This window comes from Cupressus sempervirens, chromosome 6 (assembly GCF_028749045.1).
Source record: "Cupressus sempervirens isolate cs-2001-9-10 chromosome 6, ASM2874904v1, whole genome shotgun sequence".
NCBI classification, from domain to species: Eukaryota; Viridiplantae; Streptophyta; class Pinopsida; order Cupressales; family Cupressaceae; genus Cupressus; species Cupressus sempervirens.
Window position 1 is genome coordinate 159,784,697 of NC_143123.1, and position 21,823 is coordinate 159,806,519.

Consider the following 21,823-nt stretch of genomic DNA (forward strand, 5'->3'; position numbering starts at 1 on the left):
AACAATCTCTCCGTATTGTCATTTTAAGTCCTAAATCTAGACACACCCAACATCATTAAATGTTAAATCCAAATTTGATAGTACATCTTCCACCTCATTCCTTTATCTTTGCACTTGGTTTATTTAATATTCATTGAATGTTGTCAATTAAGAATTAATAACATGAATACAATTTCATAAATAAGTTTTTTTAAAGCAAGAGGTCGAGGCCATATATTAAATATAAAAAATAGTACAACCCAACTCGTGAGGCATAGAAATAATGGAATTGGGTGATGGTCCCTTAGTTTAGCCCAAGTTTTAAAAATATATCCTTTATTCCACATCCAATGGTTATAATTTTCCATCTTCTCCAAAGAGATCCACTCTTGTGTCTCAAATTACCTAAAAAGTCATAGAAACACTAACCAAATCATACAACTCCATATTTTTTTGTTAGGGCTTAGACAACTTAAATAAAGATACTATTAAAAGATAAAAACAAGAAACTACAGAAGGTTAACAACCAGAGATTGAGGAGAAGAAAACCATAAAGTCTTAAATGAGCATTTAAATAGAAAAGAAAGACATCAAATCAAATAAACATCAACACACCTAGACTTGATTAATAACATCACAAATACCTTTTTAAAATACTTCTACATACCAATCAGACTTATACATCTCAAAATTTGATCAGACAAAGAGTAAGAAAAGAAAGAAGCTTGAAAGAGGGGAGGATTTTTCCAATTACTTAAAGGGAGTAATAAAAGACTCCCTTACAACATCATATTTCCAACTTTACAAAAATTAAGAACTTGCGAATGTGTTCATGATTCAAAAAGGGGAAGAGCACAAAATCTAATGACATCTCTCTTTTCCTACTTAAAAGACAACTTGTACTTACCATCTTTTTTGAGCTTGGTAACTAAAAATTAATAAGAAAGATGAAATAATTAATGATTTGATGCTAGAAAGGCATTAATCCCCACAATAGCTAGCTCATCAACTCGCTTATTACCTTCCTAATAGATATGATTGAAAATAATTTTATCAAAATGTTTTCCAAGTTCTGAAGCTATAACTAAGTTTGCATCTATTTGCTAGTTAGGAAGGTAACCTTTTATAAGAGCATTAATTACGATGGAAAAATCTCTTTCAACTTATAAAAAATTAATACTTAAGGATTTACACAATCGAAGGCAGAGTAGAAATCTATGTCTAGTTGTTAGTAGCTTCACCTATGTATTTGGACAAGTTAGCTACTCCAATCCCTCGATTATTGTGAATATAACACCCTATACTTGCTTGACCCAGATTTCCTCTAGAGGCTTCATCAAAATTTAGCTTGAACAAGCCATCTTGCAGACCTTGCCAAACACATTCTAATCTCTTTAATTTACCTAGAGTCTCTCCATCATCCAAAATGGGAGGAACTTTTAGACCAATCTATCTACTTCTCATCCTTTCATCCCTATGAGTCATCTTTGTGTGTTTGGGGAGATAATCAAGCAATCTATTGTTAGTTAATTCAATGTTAGAGATTTCAATCTTTTTCTTTAATTGATCAATAGGCATATTCTTATATTGGAAGATTCGATGGTTTCTCTCCTTCCATAGTCCCCATAGAATTATGGAAGGAGACATAATCCAAAGGAAATATTATATACTATCTATTCTCAACAAAGGCCAAGAAGTCAACATATTCCTACTTGAATTCAAAAAAGCCAATATAACTCCTAGATGTGAACATAGCCAATGCCAACATGAGCTTGAGTAAGGGCAGTTAAGAAAGAGGTGATCAATAGATTCATCATCAGATTCACATAGTTGGCATCTACTAATCCCTTGAATCCCAAGCCTTTTAAGCCTTTCTACTATAAGGGCTCTTTGATGAAGGATAATCCATGAGAAAAATATTGCCTTGGGAAGGAAAAATTTATCCCAATAGAGATGAAGAGGGAAAGGAGATGGAGAGAAACCTTGAAGAGATTCAAGATACAAATAGCCCATTTTTGAGTTGTACTATCCATTTTTGGTCCCACCACATATGAGTTTATCATCCACTCCCTTAAAGAAGATCACTTTGGATTTTAGAGTTAACTATAGAATAAATTTATCTTCTAAGAGAATTTCTTCAAAATCAGCATTTCTCCACTTCCAATACAATCCATCTTCTTCAAAAACCACATAGTCCTTCACCTTTGTTCCCCACGTCTTTTCCAAATAAGATGTGGCTTTTAGAAGGGAAGGATAAAAAATAAGGGGCTTATATATAAACACCCCAAGAGTCTTCCTAAAACAGATGTTCCTTTCCATCCCCTAGATTCCAAGAGAGCTTATTCTGAATAATATTTATGCATTTCAAGAGGAAATTCCACAATATTGAGCATTTGGGAGGGTTGATCTCCCTAAAGATATTTCTTGGATTAGAGAATAAAAATTCATCTCCATACATGTCACTCTAAAAAAGTAAAATCACGTGAAGAGTTACTAACGGTGGAATTTATGTCATTTATGCCATTAACTTTTCCTCTTCATACACTTATGGTGAAATAGAAGTTTAAATCTATTTCTGCCAAATGCATTTTTTATTTTAAAATGGAGTTCATTTATTTTATCTTATATGTTAAATGATTATTATTTATATATTTTTTCATGTACTTTATCTCTACATCCTATTTAAAATCCCTCTCTTCCTATCTCTCTTATATTCTATCCTCTCTCTCTCTCTCTCTCTCTCTCTCTCTCTCTCTCCATCATATCCTCTCTCTATGTCTCCTTATACTATTAAGCTACCTATCTCTTCCTATCACCTTCTCTACCTCCTCCCCCTCGCTTCCTCTCTTATATCTATGTAAATATCCTTCATAGCCAATATGCTCTATACTGTATTCACATTATAGGGCGATCACAATATTTTTTACATAGTGTGCATGAGCAATAGTGCATACGCACTATAGCACATACGTACTTCATTATGCATTAAAATTCAACAAGCCCAAGAATTGGATTTTCATTGGAGATCCAACACAAAGGTTTGGCCATTTCAATCTGGTCTTAGATGTGATTTCCAACAAGCATACTAAAAATGCTTGATTTTTCTTGTTTTCTCTCCATTGCATTTCACCATGCTTGAATATTGATAAAATTAGGTTACAAGATATTGTAGATCTCTTTTTTAGTTGTGTAACCATATAATTTATTTTCAATTTAGAATATTTTAAGCCTTTCAACTATAATTTATTTTCAATGTATATCCATTTTCTCCCTAAAACCAACACATAGTATTTGGGGGTTAGATTTTAAGTCATTCTCTGATTTTGCAACAACTTAATCTTTTACAAATTAGACTCCATTCTACACACTTTCAAACAAAAATTCAATTAGCTCACAAATTAAGTGATAAAAGAACCTTTGACATTGGAACCCTTGACCTAGGGAGGAAAGAGACACCTCTTAAACCAATTCACCACCCACACTTTTGTGAATCAGCTTTCTTAAAAACCTTGAAAAATGGAAAATTTAGGAAGTCCATGTAATTTTTTTCTTTAAAAAATTAGAATTATTAAATCAAACGTTAATGAGATGGTGCAATGAACCCAACCATCCATAAACTAAATGAATTTCTATAAATAAGGGACTTCCCTACAAAAGAAAACATAGGAAAATAATTGCCAAAAATTATAGTCAAATTTATATTTTGAAGATTACCTATAAAAATCAAGAAGATACCTGAACTAAGGTTGGGAAGGATACAAACACTAGGATCTGGTTAGAGGTTGGAAGCTTTTATCTTTCACAAATTCAAGCCCAATTCCACAATGGTATAAGAATACAAATAATTCTTGTTACCTCATTTTATTTTCATTATGTTATAACTCAAGATGAGAAAGATCAAATTTATATATACATATACATATATGCATATGTATATGTATATGTATATGTATATATATATATATATATATTGTTAGAATTAATAATCTTTCTTTGGTTGTATTTATTTATTTATTGGGATAAATTGTTAGAGTAAATAATTAATTAATTGTTAATTATTTATTCTATTTACTTAAGCTTACTTAGGGTCATGCATTTGTTTAATACTTTGTATTTAATGCATGTTGAGGTTAGTTGTTGACAACACGGGAGTTTGTTCTCTTCTAGCATGTTCCACCTTTTTTGTGGATATGTGTTGAGTTGTCATCCTTACCTTCTACCTCCTTCCAGCTTGTTCTACAAGCTTCTATGAGGCCTTTATAAGCGGTCTCTCACTCATTGTAAATTCATTCTATTTTTCACATAGCAATTCTAATTTCCTATTGTGAAACACTCTTGTACAATTTTTGCTTCAAGCTCTTTCCTCCCTAGGTTCTCTTCAGCAAGTTATTTGCACTGCAAGTGATCTTGGCGCATTATTAGAGTCAGATTCTCAACTCCTACATGGTATCAGAGCCTCCTTGTTGCTTCTTATTCGAAGGATTTTTGAAGCCATGATTTGAAGTCACAAACCCTAGTTTGTTTGTGCAATTTTTCTTCAAATTAGGGGTAGAGAAATTTTTCAGAGCATTTTCAGTGCAAATGGATGCCGCCATTGGATCCGGAAGCCCATTTACAGTCAGAATTCATATAAAACTTTTCATTTTTGGAGTCAGAGCTCCGAGAGGCAAAAAAAAATTTCCAAGGTCTTACTATACCGTCATACAGACGCGCGACAGTCAAAAAAATTAAAAAATATAAATTCGAGTACCGCCGCAGTAGCGCTCATGCACCACTGTGGGGCCACCCGAGCACCTCTGATGTGCTGCACCGCCGGCAACACCCGCCGCTCCTCCCGGCCGAGCCTCCTCTGTGCCGCCTATTCGGTAGACCACCAGCGACAGCCTCTCTACTTTGCTCCTCTGACAGGTGGGAGCCGGTTATTTGCCGCCCCTAAATAGTTCAGCCTCCACACAGACCCAATCAGCTGCTCCATCAGCGCTCTTCACCTGTTGACACATGGCATCCTACTGACGTCATATTTTGACGTGCTGACATCACTTTTCGGCGACCTGACGTCACTTTTTTGGCAACCAATTTTTTTCAGCGACAGTCTCGTGACGGGCATATGGCTACCAAATTTAAGCTAGTGTCTATAATTTTCCAGCAAGGTGCTTTTTTGGAGTAGCAGTCAATTTTTTGGCTATAACTTGAGCATACGGAGGTCCTTTTTTGATCCAAAAGAAGCATCAGAAAGCTGACTCAGAGACGAAGACATTGGTGCTAGTTTTGTCAGATTCTGAGTTTGTTTGAGCTTCCATTTTTGGCATCAAAGTAGCAGCTTCTGTTTCCTCCTATTCTGCATCAACAAATCCAGGTTCTTTTCTAGTTTTTTTCTTTCCTTAGTTGTTTTTGTGGTATTTGGGAGATATTCTAGTATGTTTGTGGGGGGGTGTCTTTTTTTCTGTAATTTACTTCAGTTAAGACCCTTCTACATCTGTCTTCTTCTTTCTCTCAATAGCGGATCCATCTATATCCCGTCTCACACCACACAACTACCACACCTGGAAAGCAAAAATGACTAGGCTTCTAATGTCAAGAGGTCTATGGTCTTGTCTGGATGAGAATTAGCCTAATCTCACATGACCTTATGAGGTTCTACAGCATAGGAACAAGATGGATGAAGCCATGGGGCTAATTGCACTCAACATTTCAGACAGTCCGTTGTTTCACCTAGATGGTTTGACTACTCCACAGGCTTATTGGTAGAGATTTCAGACTTTTTTTGGACAGGTGAATGAGTTCCGAGCACTTTAGTTGGATGCAAAATTGACTTCTTTGTCACCAAGCAACTGTCCCACCATTGAAGACTTTCTGATGAAGTTCAAATCCCTAAGTGCAGTTTTACAGGGATGTGGGAAGAAAAAAACGGATAATGAGTGCATATTTTTGATACTCTCAAAGCTGAAGGAGTAGTATCAAGTCTTTTCTTCTACTTTCTACTCCACCATGGATGCCCTTGGAGACCGACATAGGATGCCTACATTTGAGACATTCTGTGATAGGTTGACTATGGAACAGGCAAAGATCCAGTAGGTGGATGGCTCTGGCTCTTCCAGCCAAGCCTTGGTTGCTCAAAATTCTAAGGGGAAATCCAAGAAGAAAGGAAAATCAAAGAAAGACACATCCAAATCTAATCCTCCAGCTAATCCTCCAGCAAACCCTCCCAAGGGTAAAGATTCTTCAAAGTCAGGTGAGTCTACCTCCAAGACCAAGAAGAAATCCAGTCAGACCTGCAGCTTTTGTGGGAAAGATGGACATTCGATTTCTAGGTGTTGGAAATGATTAGAGGCTTTAGAGGAAGCCATGAAGGAGCATAACATTTCCGCTCCTGAGTCTTCATCTCCATCTATAGGGAAAGGTCTTGCTCTTTCTGCACGAGTTACGCCTTTAGTGCCTTTACGGATTCTTGATTTTGGGGCTTCTCACCACTTAACAAACACTCCTAAGTTGCTTACTTCACTTGCTCCTTGTGCCACCACACATATTGCAGTTGGAAACTCTTCACAACTTTTAATTTTGGGTTCTGGCAATGTTGCTTTGGCCAAGGGTTCTCTACAAGATGTACTTTGTGTTCCAGATATTTCAATGAACCTTTTATCTGTCTATTAGATTTGCCACTCTAGCTCTGGAAAGACAGTCAAGTTCTCACCACATGATGTGGTTATTCAGGACTTGCATGATCTGGAGATGATTGTGGCCACTGGGAGTGTTGACTCTGCATCACGCCTCTACAGATTTGATGGATTTGAGTCTTCTGATGACATAGGTTCATGTTTAGTTGCACATGCAGATTCAGTAAGCAGACTTTGGCATGAACGTTTTGGGCATGTCAATTATAGATATCTACGGCAAATGAGCACACAAGCACTTGTTCTTGGGCTTCCCTAGATTTTTTGTCTAGATAATGTTTGTCAGGGATGTGCACTTGGCAAGCAACATAGGGATTCCTTTCCACATGGATGAGCCACTCATGCTTTAGCACCTTTGGAGCTGATTCATAGTGACCTTATGTCATTTCCTACTCCTTTTTTAGGTGCTAGATACGTGCTTACATTCATTGATGACTTCTCCAGATGCACATGCGTGTACTTTCTTAAGTACAAGTCTGATGCCTTCAACTCATTTTGACTTTTTAAGGCATTTGTAGAGAAGCAATCTGGACTTTCTGTTCGGCACATATGCACAGATAATGGGGGGGGAGTATGTGAACTAGGCTTTCAGAGATTTCTGTTCTGAGCATGGTCTTCAGCATCAGCTTTCAATGCCCTACACTCCTCAGCAGAATGGTGTGGCCGAGAGGAAGAACAGAACCCTTCGGGAGATGGAAAATTGTATGATCCAGTCTAGGTACATGGATTCATGTTTTTGGGCAGAGGCAGTCAATTGTGCCAACTACATTCAGAATCAGATGCCTCACAAGGCACTTCGACATATGACTCCTGAGGAGGCTTGGTCCCGTGTCAAGCCTGATGTGTCATCATTCAGAGTTTTTGGGAGTACAACATATGCATTTGTACCTACTGCTCAGAGGAAAGCAATGGAATCGAAGAGCCGACCATTGATTTTTGTTGGCTACTGCAAGGATGTTAAGGCTTACAGGTTATTTGATCCTGATTCCAGAGAGGTCCTATTTCGACGGGATGTCCAGTTTGATGAGAGTCCTCCTACAGTTCATTCCTCACCTCCAGTGCCTCCTCCAACTCCCACTACTCCCTCTTCATCTCCACTTTGTTTCACCGATGATGAGGATGATGATCATGGTGATCCCGATATCCCTCCACCACAGGATCCTCCCCAGATGCCTAAATGGGCTCGAGCTACTGTTGATGCTATAGGATCTCTAGCTAGTGACCCATCCACATCCCATCGCACCCGTTCTCACACTATAGGTTCCAGTCTACTCAGTCATGCTGTTAGTACTAATCCTCGAACTTTTGCGGAGGTGATAGGACATTCAGAATGGGACAGTGCAATGGAGGAGGAATATTCTTCTTTGATGAAGAACCACACATGGGATCTTTGTTCTCTTCCCAAGGGGAGAAAGCTAGTGCGTTGTAAGTGGATTTATCGCACTAAGTATGATGTTGATGGTTCCATTGATAAGTATAAGGCTCATCTTATTGTGAAGGGTTTTTCGCAAGTCGAGGGTGTTGATTACTCCAAGACATTTGCCCCTGTCGCCAAGATGAATTCTATTCGCCTTGTCTTATCCCTCGCAACTTCACAGGGATGGTTAGTTTATCAGATGGATGTGAAGAGTGCCTTCCTACATGGTGATATCACAAAGGAGATTTATATGTAGCAGCCTCCAGGTTTTGTGCAGGATCCCACCTTGGTTTGCAGGCTTCGACGTTCATTGTATGGTCTCAAACAAGCCCCTAGGGCTTGGTATGAGAAGATGGACTCATTTCTACTATCTACAGGCTTCACACGCTGCCATTCCAATCCCACAGTGTATATTTAGCATCTTGGTGATGAGATTCTGATTCTTGTTTTCTTATCCTTACAGGTAGTTTGTCATCCATGCTCCAAGATGTTAAGCATGCACTAATGGACCAATTCAAGATGACTGATCTTGGTTTGCTGCACTACTTTCTTGGTCTTCAGATTCATCAGTCTCCTACTGGCATTTTTGTGTATCAGCAGAAGTATGCTCTTGACATGCTTTGTCGCTTTCACATGCTTGATTGTAAGGCTGCTCCTACACCATTTCAGTCGGGTGTCACTTTATCTACCTCCTGCTCTTCACCTACAGTGGATGCTACTTTGTATCGGTAGTTGGTTGGTAGCCTCTTGTACCTGACACACACCCGCCCTGATCTATCTTTTGCGGTTGGCCTAGTCTCTCGATTTTCTCAGGAACCTCATGAGAGTCATTGGCAAGCTACCAGGTGTATTCTGCGCTACATTCAGGGCACCCTTATGTATGGCATTCACTACACTATGGAGATTCCACACATTGTTGGCTACACTGACTCAGATTGGGCTGGTGATGTTGATGATCGAAAGTCTACTTCTGGCTTTGTGTTTTGCCTTGGCTCCGGTCCCATCACATGGTCGTGCAAGAAGCAGCATGCTTGAGCACTTTCATCTACATAGGCTGAGTACAGGGCCTCAGTTCTTGCTAGTCAGGAGGCTTTATGGCTTCGTCAGTTGATGACTGAGTTTGGATTTCCTCCTAATCGCCCTACTCTTTTGTGGTGCGATAATCAGAGTGCCATCCACATTTCTCGCAACCTGGTGGAACATCATCGTACCAAGCACATTGAGTTGCATATGGATTTCATTCGTCAGTTGATTTAGGATGGTGTTATTGCATTGGAGTACATTCCTACCGCCGATCAGGTTACAGACATCTTCACTAAGCCTTTTGCATCACCACGCTTTCTATAGCTACAATCAATGCTTGGGGTTACGGAAGTTGTCCTTGGGGGGATTGGTTGAGGCCTTCCTTCCTTCACTTCATGTTTTTTTTCAGCATGTTGTTTTTACCTCCTTTTGGAGGAGGGTTTTTCCCATAGGGTTTTCCCTCTTTCTCCATTTTACAGAAGTTGCATTTAGTTGCACTGTACTTCGGTACCTAAAATGGCCTAGTTGTTGGGACCCATTTTGCATTTTTTCCTTTATTTTGTGAGCTTAAGGCATTCCCCTAAGTTGTACTTAAGGGGGGGTGTTAGAGTAAATAATTAATTAATTGTTAATTATTTATTCTATTTACTTAAGCTTACTTAGGGTCATGCATTTATTTAATACTTTGTATTTGATGCATGTTGAGGTTAATTGCTGACAACATGGGAGTTTGTTCCCTTCTAGCATGTTCCACCTTTTTTGTGGATATGTGCTTAGTTGTCATCCTTATCTTCTACCTCCTTCCAACTTGTTCTACAAGCTTCTATGAGGCCTTTATAAGCGGTCTCTCACTCATTGTAAATTCATTCCATTTTTTACATAGCAATTCTAATTTCCTATTGTGAAACACTCTTGTGCGGGTTTTGCTTCAAGCTCTTTCCTTCCTAGGTTCTCTTCAGCAAGTTATTTGCACTGCAAGTGATCTTGACGCATTATCGGAGTCAGATTCTCAACTCCTACATAAACCAAGGTATCCTTTATGTATTATTTATTTGTCCTCGAGTCCACATGTAAAGGACATGTCATTCTTGTCCTATTGTCCACTTGTGAGGACAACTCATTTTTGTATTTCCTTTAATAAGAAAAATAGATATTCCTCCTTAAGAGGAACTTGACACTTCGCACACATCTTTTATAAATGTGGCATTCATAGAAATGAGAGTTACACATGCAAAGACATGCAACTCCTTTCTCATATCTTTAAAAGAGATGCTTCTCTCTCTCATTTTCATCTAGTCTCTATTATTCACATCAAGTTTTTGATGCTATTGTAAATGAGCTATTTTGCTCCATTTCTTCTCTCTCTCTCTCTCTCTCTCTCTCTCACACACACACACACACACACAGACACAGACACACACACACACACATTCACATTTTTAGGCTTTTGCCTCATTCATAATACTCAAAAAAGGTTTTCTTTGCTTTCTCCTTATCAAATCCTTGTCTCTTGTGTTACTTCCTCTTTGGTATTGCTCCATTGATCTTGTATCATTTGTATGGTAAAAATCTTCTTGCTCTCTTGGATTAAATCTATTATTTCATGCTATTTCATTTTATTATATTTTATCATTTCAATCACTTTTTCTTACATGGTATCAGAGCTACTAATCCTTGTTTTGAGCTTGTGTGAAGGGTTCATTAGAAGAGGTTGATATTGTGAAGATCTTGAAGTTTGAAATATTGAAAGTCTTATCTTATTCTTTTGCATATTTTCTTCTTTCTTATTCATTCTAACCCTCTTTGGAAGGCTTGCTGCCAAAGAGTTCTTCATTTTTTATTTTTTCTAACCTCCTTTGGAAGGCTTGCCGCCAAAGGATTCTTTATTTTTAATTTTTTTTATTATACCTAATCCTATTTCTGTTGCAGGCTTTTTAAGTTTTTGAAATTTAAATTTTTTTCCTAATTTTGTTTTAGAAAGGAAAGTATTGCAGTTCGTATTTTTCTTATATCTCATAATCTATGATTTGAGTTTGGTTGAAATTTTAACAGCATTTAGAAAAAAAAAAAAAAAAATCCTTTAAATTTCATTTGTATCAAAATAGTATTGCAAAAGTTATTATACTATATGTGTAGTATTATTTGTTTTTCAAGTTTTAAGACAACAATTTGTATTTTTATGATATCTCTCAATCCGTGATCTGGGTTTGGTTGAAATTTGAACAGCATTTAGAAAACATAAAAATAAAAAAACACTTTAAATTTTATTGAAAATAGAGTTAAATTAAAAAATTTATTTCTCTTTGTGTGTAACACATTTTTTTTAATTTTTCAAATTTTTATTTTTCCTGTTTCTTCAATCTGACCAGTGGTTTTGCAGGGAACATTTTAGTTTTTAATTTTAACTCTCTCAATCTCTTAATAATTATTTAACATTCTTGTGGATAGTAAGTCTCACTTTTTATTTCAAATCTATTATTTAAATTTTAAATGTAATTTTTAAATCATGTCGACTTTAATTTCAGAAATCAAGTTAAATAACTCAAACTATCATGCTTGAAAAACTCATCTTTCATTTATATTTCATTTTAAAATATATTTTAGATGTTGCTACTGACCCTTCTGTAGTTCCTGGTACCTCAGCTACACAAGATGAAAAAAATGCATGAAATACTAAAAATGAGGAAGCCCTTGGCCTCATTGGTATATCTCTTAACCCAAATTTATATGTTCTAATTTCTCATTGCACTAATGCCCATGAAGCTTGGGATATTTTAAAGCAAACATATGACAGGCCATCTGAATCACGCAAGATTCAGTTGCAAAACAATTTGGAAGACTTAAGGTATATTGATTTCAAATCCATGGATGAATTTTTACTTAAATTTGATTATATTAAAAGTCAACTAATTGGATTAGGTGTTACTCTCACTGATATTAGATTAATTACCATTATTTTAAAGAAATGTCTTCTTAGACAATTTCAACAATTTATTACTAATGTTCGTTCTCAACTTGCTATTTCTACTTTGTCTACTCAATTAACTTATAGTATTTTTCAAAATTTGTTACGTCAAGAGGAAGCTAAGTTGTTACAATTTGGTACTCTTAGATCTAATGAACATGCTTTTGTGTCTAAAAGTCAAAATCAAAATTTCAAATCTTCTAATAATGATTCTCCTAATACTTATAATAATAATAATCATAATAATCATCCAAACACTCATCGTAATAATACTCATTCTAATCAATCTAATAAAAAACTCCACTATACTTATTGTGAAAAAGATGGTCATGGAACTAATAATTGTTTTAAAAAGCAAAATGATAAGCAACCTATCAATAACCATAATAAAAAATCTCATGGTAATCAATCTCGCCATGCTTTTACTATTAGTTACAATGCTTCTAAATGATTAGAATGGATAGTTGATAGTAGTGCTTCTCAACATGTTACATCTCATAAAAAAGTTTTTGATTCTTTGCAACCCGATCCTTCGAATACTCCAATTCAATTAGCTGATAATCATAGTTGCAAAGTTGAAAGATTTGGTAATATTAGTATTTCAAATAGAAAATTACATGATGTCTTTTATGTTCCTGAGTTGAAATACAATCTTCTTTCTGTTGTAAAATTATGTCAAAATTACAAAGTTGAGTTTTATAGGGACATGTGCTCTGTTATTGATTCTAACACTAATGAAGTTGTTGCTAATGCTAAGTTAGGCCATGATAACTTATTTAAATTTTCTGGATTCACCTTTTCTAGACACTCTTTGTACAAAGATATTACTTTTAATATGGAGCATGAAAGGCTTGCTCATTTAAAAAATGAGCATATCTCATCTAATACAGTTGAAAATTTACCTCCTATTGCTTCATCTAAAATGGCATGTACAAAGTGCATGAGTGAAAATATGCAAAATACCAAAGGTTATCAAGCTTATAATCCTATTACTAACAAAGTGCACATAGCACGAAATGTTTGTCTTGCAGGAAATGGTGTGCATGATTCTTCTAATGCTCAAAATGAACAAGTTCATGGAAGCAGAATTGTGTTAGTGGAGGACCAATCTCCTTCTCTAAACCCTACTCCTCATATATCTACCTTTATTCCTCATATTCTTTCTTACAATGGTAATGGTAATGATGCATTTATAGATCATGGTAATAATGCTAATATTGATAATGGTAATAATGCTAATGTTGAAACAAATGATTCATTCATACATCATGACTCTTCCTCTAGTGATAAATTTGTTAAGAGAAAAAATAAATGGTTTCAAAAAGTACTTAGTAAAAGAGATCAATTTTTAGAATGGGTGGACTTCAACTTAGGAGGATTAATTACTGCAAATATTGTTTGATGTTAATAATTCTCTTTCATCATCTTTGACATTTCTCTTTAGTATGTTGCTTAGAAATTATGTTCTATATATGATCTTAATTCTATTTGCATGATTTTATACCATGATAATTTAGATATATTTATTCATGTGTATATATGGGGGCCCACATATATATCCTGATAAATATACAAATTATTGTGTCTCTTGTGACTTATCAAATATGAGTGCATTCTTTATTTCACATAAGTAAATTTATTTATTTATTCCTTGGGATTATGAGTTATTATACACTATTGCTTTCAACATTTATTTTGGTCTACTGATTGGCACATAAGTGTAGTTTATGCTTTTCTAGCATCATTCTATTGTCATATTGGCACTTTATGGTTAATACCATTTATTATTGGATTTTTTCTCCAATTTTAGTTAAATTGACCCATCTTGAAGGCATTTTACTCTTATTTGAAGACAGTCAATTGTTAATACTCATACTCCTCCCCTTTGATATCTTTGAAAACATGCCATATAATGTTATGTATACTTCTTTGCTTAAATCATGAGTCATGCAGGTTATGGATTGATCACCCATTAACTTGCAGTAAAATGGCTTATTAGTGGACTGTCTATATCCACGTGATTGAAGCATTGTTGATGTTGGATTCATTAGCTAGCCTTTTTTATGGTCTTTTCTTGAAATTTTTGATAACATATTTATTCTTTGCAGGATATGATTTATCTTAATTTTTTTGCGGTACCAAGTTACACTTATATTTACTCTATGAAATTTACTTATACATAAAAAGTTTCTAACTTGAATATAAGATGAAATTATCTTTGTGGATAGTTGTCTTTGTTTCTATGTTTCAGATAATCCATCAAGGCACATACAAGATATCATTATTTGTTGTACAAATCCTATGCCACATGAATCCACTTGAAGATGTAACACACTTGAAGAATTATCAACTTCTCTTGGCTCTCCAATGATGTACCCATGATAATAAAAGACCTCTTGCACAATGAAGATATTTCAAAAAATTAAGTTGTAATATTGTAAATTGGTTTTGACAACATCTCCCCAAGTAAAGATTAAAAGGGGGTATTATAATTAATAATATTTCTTTGGTTGTATTTATTTATTTATTGGGATAAACCAAGGTATCCCTTATGTATTATTTATTTGTCCTCTAGTCCACATGTAAAGGACATGTCATTCTTGTCCTATTGTCCACTTGTGACGACAACTCATTTTTTAATAGATATTCCTCCTTAAGAGGAACTTGACACTTTGCACACACCTTTTATGAATATGGCATTCTTAGAAATGAGAGCTACACATGCAAAGATATGCAACTCCTTTCTCATCTCTTTAAAAGAGGTGCTTGTCTCTCTCATTTTCATCTAGTCTCCATTATTCACATCAAGTTTTTGATGCTATTGTAAATGAGCTATTTTGCTCCATCTCTCTCCATCTCTCTCTCTCTCTCTCTCTCTCTCTCTCTCTCTCTCTCTCTGCTTTTGCCTCATTCATAATACTCAAAAGTGGTTTTTTTTGCTTTCCCCTTAGCAAATCCTTGTCTCTTGTGTTTCTTCCTCTTTGCTATTGCTCCATTGATCTTGTATCATTTGTATGGTAAAACTCTTCTTGCTCTCTTGACTTAAATCTATTATTTCATGCTATTTTATTTTATTATATTTTATCATTTCAATCACTTTTTCTTATATATATATATACACATATGTATATATATATGTATATATGTAATATGTATATATATGTATATGTATATGTATATGTATATGTATATATATATATGTATATATATGTATGTGTATATATGTGTATATATATATACATACATATGTATATGTATATGTATATATGTATATATGTATATGTATGAATGTATGTATGTATGTATGTTCTAATGTAATTGCATATGATTGTATCTAATGGTTTTATGTGATGGAGTCTTGGGTGTGGAAGTCATGTCTAGACAAGAATGTTAGGAGTTGAATCCCTTGATTAGGGATGATTGTAGGGTTTTTAGCCTCAGAAATCTACCTAGATAGTACTAAAAAACCCTCCTACATCTTAACTAGTCTTGGAATTCAATTCATAGCCTTCATTATTATTTTTTGAGTCTTCTAGGATAGATGCGAAGGTAGACTACATGTATCCACAACTATACTGCTCATATATGTAACACTACATCTTGTTACCTATCAACCCCTTAGTCATTTTTCTTAATTAGATGCATAACACTTCTTGATGTATGTCAAACACTGATGAACATATTTGTAGATAAAGTAAAAGTGTAGTTATGTGTTACATAAGCGACATTATGTTGAATACATGCACAAGACTAGTGAAAGCTAAATGTTTATGCAATTATATTGTAGATATGTGTGTCTCTTCTATACATATGTACAAATGTAATGTAACATAGAAGAAAGAGAGAAATGAACAAATATAGACAAAATATGTATAGGTCTGGCTTCTCAATTGTTTAATAAAAGTCTTATGTCATCATCCAATATTTCTTTTATGTTTGTGGTTGAGGTTCAAGGCCTAATGTTCTTTTTTTTTCCTTCCATGTTTTATTTGGATGTATAATTACATGGATTTGAGTAGGGTAGAAAGCCCTAGGTGAGTGGTTCACCATAGGTGTTGGGGCCCAAAAGTGGCAGCTAGGGAATCCTATGTTTGGAGACCATGCCCTGTGTAGGATGGCTCTAGTATGAGTGGTTAATAAGTGATAACCTAATAAAATTTATGGGATGGGTTAGAATTTTACACAAATTAATCAAGATAAGTAAAGTGGTATTGCTAGAGTGCTTAGGGAAGGGAGGTTGAACAAACTTTAGGTCCCTAACCTAGAAGGTTGTGTTAGAATTTTTTAGAATAACTGAGAGGGGGGGGGGGGGGGGGGGGCAGGTGAATCAGTTATTCAAGGTCCAAATGCCTTATTAATACCTTTTTACTACTTTTAATAAATCCATACACTTTTTATCCATCCAAACTTAAATCAATCATATAAGCAAGTTACAGTAAATTAATATGCAAAGATAAAACATCCAAGATCAACACATGACACAATGATTTATGTGGAAACTCAATTTGGGAAAAACCACCAGTAACATGCTACTTGATTCTCACTCTTTTGAAGTGATGCCCTGTTAAAGGCTTACAACACACTATTAAATGTGACCCTATTAAAGGATTTCACCAAACTGTTAGGAATAGGCCTAGTTAAAGGTCTTTAGAACATTCACTTGGAATGTCACCTAGTTAAAGGATTTATCTAATGGCTATTAAACCAACCTAAGTTCATAGGATTTAAACTTACTGTTACAATTGATAGAAATTAATGATAATGGTCTTTTGATTTGATATAACTTACAACATACTTTGCAGATTTCAGATCACACTTTCAGTTCAATCCTTATGCTTGGCTTCAATCACTTCAGCTCTGACTGCTTGTCTTCCTCTCAAGCTTTGTCTCCTTGAGTCTTCTTACTCATTCTACCAATGCAATCATCCTTGTGGTCGTCTATCTAAATAGAGTTCCTGTTCTTTCTTCTCCTTAGCTCATTCTTCAACACTTCATGCTTTTATGCTTGACCACCTCTCTCTCTCTCTCTCTTTTTTCATTAACTTATGTCTTCTTAAATAGAAATCTGACTTGCCTTTGCCACTCAATTCTCCCTTTGCCTTTACCGCTCAATTCTCCCTCTCCAATTTTAGGGTTTCAAAATGGATTAGGTAGGATACAATTTATCTACCCCATATCTTGTTCTCTTCTAAAAACTTCGCTAGTTGTATATATATAAAAAAATGTTCTACATGGTGTTCTGTGCCACCAGCTCATCATTCTTATCTTTCTTTTAATTCACAAATTTCTAGATAAAAACCTTGTCGGCTTAGATCTGGCAAATCTTCAATTTTCAAAATAATGCAGTAGCTCGGCATTATTGAGTTACTGGTGCTCAGCACCTCTGTATTACTCGGCACCTTTACCTGCTCGGTACTTGGTTCTGCTCGGCACTTGATAAACTTTGTGTCACTCAACATCTGAACTTGCTCAGCATCTAAAGTTTACTCGGCATCTGAAGTTTACTGGACATTAACTAGGAATTTTCTTGGCTCTTACTAGCTTGCTCGGCTCCTTCTCTCTAATGAACTTAGTTTGAGCTTTACAAAAGACAGCTAAAACCTTAAATCTTTGATATGTTCCAGTGTGCCCATTCTTTGTATCTTAGAGTATGTCATCAAATACACTTTTTCATCAATGGCTTAGCTAATCCTTGTACTTCATTACAACATCATAACTTCAACCTTTCTCTAGGTGTTCTAGTTACATCTTATTGATTGGCTCCACCTTGACAATCAACTAATCGATAGTATTCAGATCACTAAAGCAATTGTCATTCCTACAAGTAGTAAGTTTGACATCAATGACAAAAAAATGATTGAGGACATTCTTTACCAGTTCCATATATTATTCCAACAACTTATCTTATGATCATTTCAATCATTTCTAACAATCTCCCTCTTTGGCATTAATGGCAAACCAAACTGATCAATTAATCAACTTAGTTACCACCAACATTGTATACATTGTCTTGCTACATTTTTACTACTAATCTCATATATCTCCCTTTTTCATATATATCTCCCTCTTTCTTTGTATTGATCAGTTTTCTGCATATTTCTCCCTTTTTGACATAAATGCCAAAGATGCAGCATTTTTATCATGCAAAATATAAGCTTTGGCTTCTTGTTGATTTTCTCCCTCTGTCACCATGCTTGTGACTGATTTGGAGTTTCTATTCCTGCTATCATCCTTTGCATCAACCTGTTAATATTTCAATAATTTATTTCTGTTGATGCAAGGCAGCTTCCTTGTTGCCTTAAACTGCTTGAGTTAGGGGTATGACCCCCAACTTGCCCCTAAGATTTTCATAGGCATCCTTGGGCAATGGTTTGGTGAAGATATCTATAGTTTTTTCCTTTGTGTGAATGTATTCCAACTTTACTTGTTTGTCTTCTACCAATTCTCTGACATAATGATACTTGATTGCAATATGCTTAGTTTTTGCATGCATCACTGGATTTTTGGATATATTTATAGCACTTGTATTATCACAATACAATATCACAGGTTTTGTTACTTCTTCTTTCATTCCATTCAATAGATGTGTGAGCCATACAATGTTTGTGCAATTGATTGCAACTGCTACATTTTCTGACTCTGCAGTGGACTGGGATGTACATGTTTGTTTCTTTCTAGTCCAGGTAACCATCCTTTTGCCTAGAAATAATGCACCTCCACTTGTACTTTTTCTATCATCAATGTTTCCTCCCCAATCTGCATCTGTATATGCATTGAGCTCAAATTTTCCATTCTTTTTGTAGTATAGACCAAAGTTATCCGTTCCTTTAAGATATCTCATTATTCTTTGTACTGCTATGAGATGATTTTCTTTAGGATTAGCAGAGAACCTAGCCACTATTCCAACTGCTAATGCTATGTTTGGTCTACTATGTACAACATATTGTAGTTTTCCAATCATGGATCTATACATTGTTTCATTGACTTCAGCTCACTCATCATTTTTGGACAACTTATTTCCTGTTGCCATTGGTGTGCTGACTAGTTTGGATTCCTCCAATCCAAACATTTTAAGAATTTTTTTGATGTATTTTGATTGTGTAACAAATATTCCATGTTTGAGTTGATGTACTTGCAACCCAACAAAAAATTTGATTTCTCCAAATATAGACATCTCAAATTCATGTTTCATTTTGTCAGCAAAGCCTTTGCAAAGTACTTCCTTACCACCAAACACTATGTCATCCACAAAAATTTTAGATATAATGATGTCTTTACCTTCTTCTGCTTTGATGTACGTGTTGTTGTTATTATCAGTTCTTTCAAATCCAATTTGCACTAGATACTTGTGAAGTCTCTCATACCATGCTCTAGGTACTTGTTTCAAACCATAGAGTGCTTTATGTAACTTACACACCATACCCCTGTTGTTTTCATCAAAAAATCCTTCTAGTTCTTCAATGTAGACTTCTTCTTCTAGTATACCATTTAAGAAGGCAAATTTTACATCCATCTGATAGACTTTAAAATCTTTGTATGCAGCATATGCAAGTAAAGTTCTTACTCCTTCCATTCTAGCAATAGGAGTGAATGTTTCTCCATAGTCCATTCCTTCTTCTTGAGCATAACCCTTACATACTAGTCTAGCTTTATTTTTGGTAATCTCACCATTCTCATCTAGTTTGTTTCTGAATACCCATTTGGTGCCAATCACATTCTTGTTAGTTGGTCTAGGAACCAAACTCCAGGTTTTGTTTTTTCTTATTTGATCAATTTCTTGTTCCATAGCTTTATACCAATCATCATCTTGTAATGCACCATATACTATCTTGGGTTCAGATTTTCTGATCAGACATGATTCATGTCTTAGTCTGTTCCTTGTCAGTGGTCTTGCATCTTTGTCACCAATTATCTGTTCAGCAGGGTGATGTCTTTTTACATATTTGGATAATTTTGGCTCTGTCCTTGTTTCCATATTTGATCTTTTGGATTCAGGATCACTATGCACTTTGTTGTCACGTTGTTCTTCATTATGTGTACTATCTTCAGAATCAGATTGTGCATTTTCTTCATTCTACAACTTGGCTTCTAAATGCAACTCGGCATTCACTAGTTGTGACTCGGTTGAAACTGATACTTGTTGTTGATTTTTAATTTGATTGACATCATCCTCATCAATAGTCATTCCTTCATAAGAATATACAAAGGTTATGTATTCTTCCATTTTCTTTGGTATTTTAGCCTGGACTTCTGTGTGCTCATCAAAATTTACATTTGCACTTTCCACAATTTCGTTAGTGTTAATATTCAAACACTTATATGCCTTACTTCTAGTGGAGTAACCAAGAAATATACCTTCATCACTTTTTGCATCAAATTTTCCATTTCTAGCATCTTTAAGGATAAAACATTTGCAACCAAACACTTTGAAATGTTTTACATTGAGTGAGTAACCATACCATAATTCAAAAGGTGTTGTATTTGTACCTTTCTTGACTTGTACTCGGTTCAGTGTATGAACAGCTACACTTATAGCTTCTCTCCAGTATTTTAGAGCAACAGTCTTTTCCATCATTAATGTTCTGGCATAGTCAATCATAGATCTATTTCTTCTTTCAACAATTCCATTCTGTGGGGGAGTTCTAGGAGCTGACATTTTCTTTTGATTCCTTTGTCATTACAAAATATCTCGAATTCATTTGAAGTAAATTCACCACCTCTATCTGATCTTAGGCATTTCAAGATTTTTTCAGTTTCCTTTTCAACTCTAGCCACATACCACTTAAACATTTGAAAAATATCAGATTTTTGTTTTAAGAACATAACAGTCATCATCCTAGAATAGTCATCAACAAATAGCATTATGTATTTATCTCCTCTATAGCTTTGTATTTCCATTGGACCACATAAGTCAGTGTGAACTAACTCAAGTATCTCTTTAGATGTATAGTTTTTGTTTTTGAAACTTGACTTTGTCATCTTTCTTAGCTGACATTGTTTGCACATGATATTATCAGGCTTCTTCAATTTTGGTAAACCTTTGACTTTCTTCATTTTACTGATGTTGACTAGATTGTCAAAGTTGACATGACATAATCTTCTATGCCATAACCATTCATCATCAAATTTTGCAAATAAACAAGAAACATCATCCATATCAAGTTAAAATAAATTACTCTTTGTTTGATCTCCTTTTCCTATCAGTTTACCATTAGTATCATAGATTTTTGCAGTTTTGTTTCCAAATTCCACTTTGCAACCTATATTGCCTAACTGTGAGACACTCAGTAAATTGTAGTTTAATCCTTCAACATAGTATGCATTTTCACATGAAATTTGTTCTGTGAGCTTAATGGAACCTTTTCCTTTGATTTGACATGGAGTATCATTACCAAATCTAACACTATTTCCATCATACTGAGTAAAGTTAACAAACTTACTTTCGTCTCCTGTCATGTGATGTGAGCATCCGCTATCTATGATCCATCTGTCATTCTTGTTTATACATGTTACCAGTGCTGTGGTCTCTTCTTCATCAGATTGGTCCTTCATGGCTACATAAACAACTTCATCATCATTGTCATCAGAATTTTCTTCAACAATATAACACTTCTTACCTTTTTCTTTATAATCTCTCTTGTCATCATCTCTTATGTTCTTGTATTTGTTGCCTTCCTTGGAATCCTTTTTCTGTGGACACCTTGCAGTAGTATGACCTACTTCATTGAAATTGAAACAAATGATAGGCATCTCACCTTTGAATTTTCC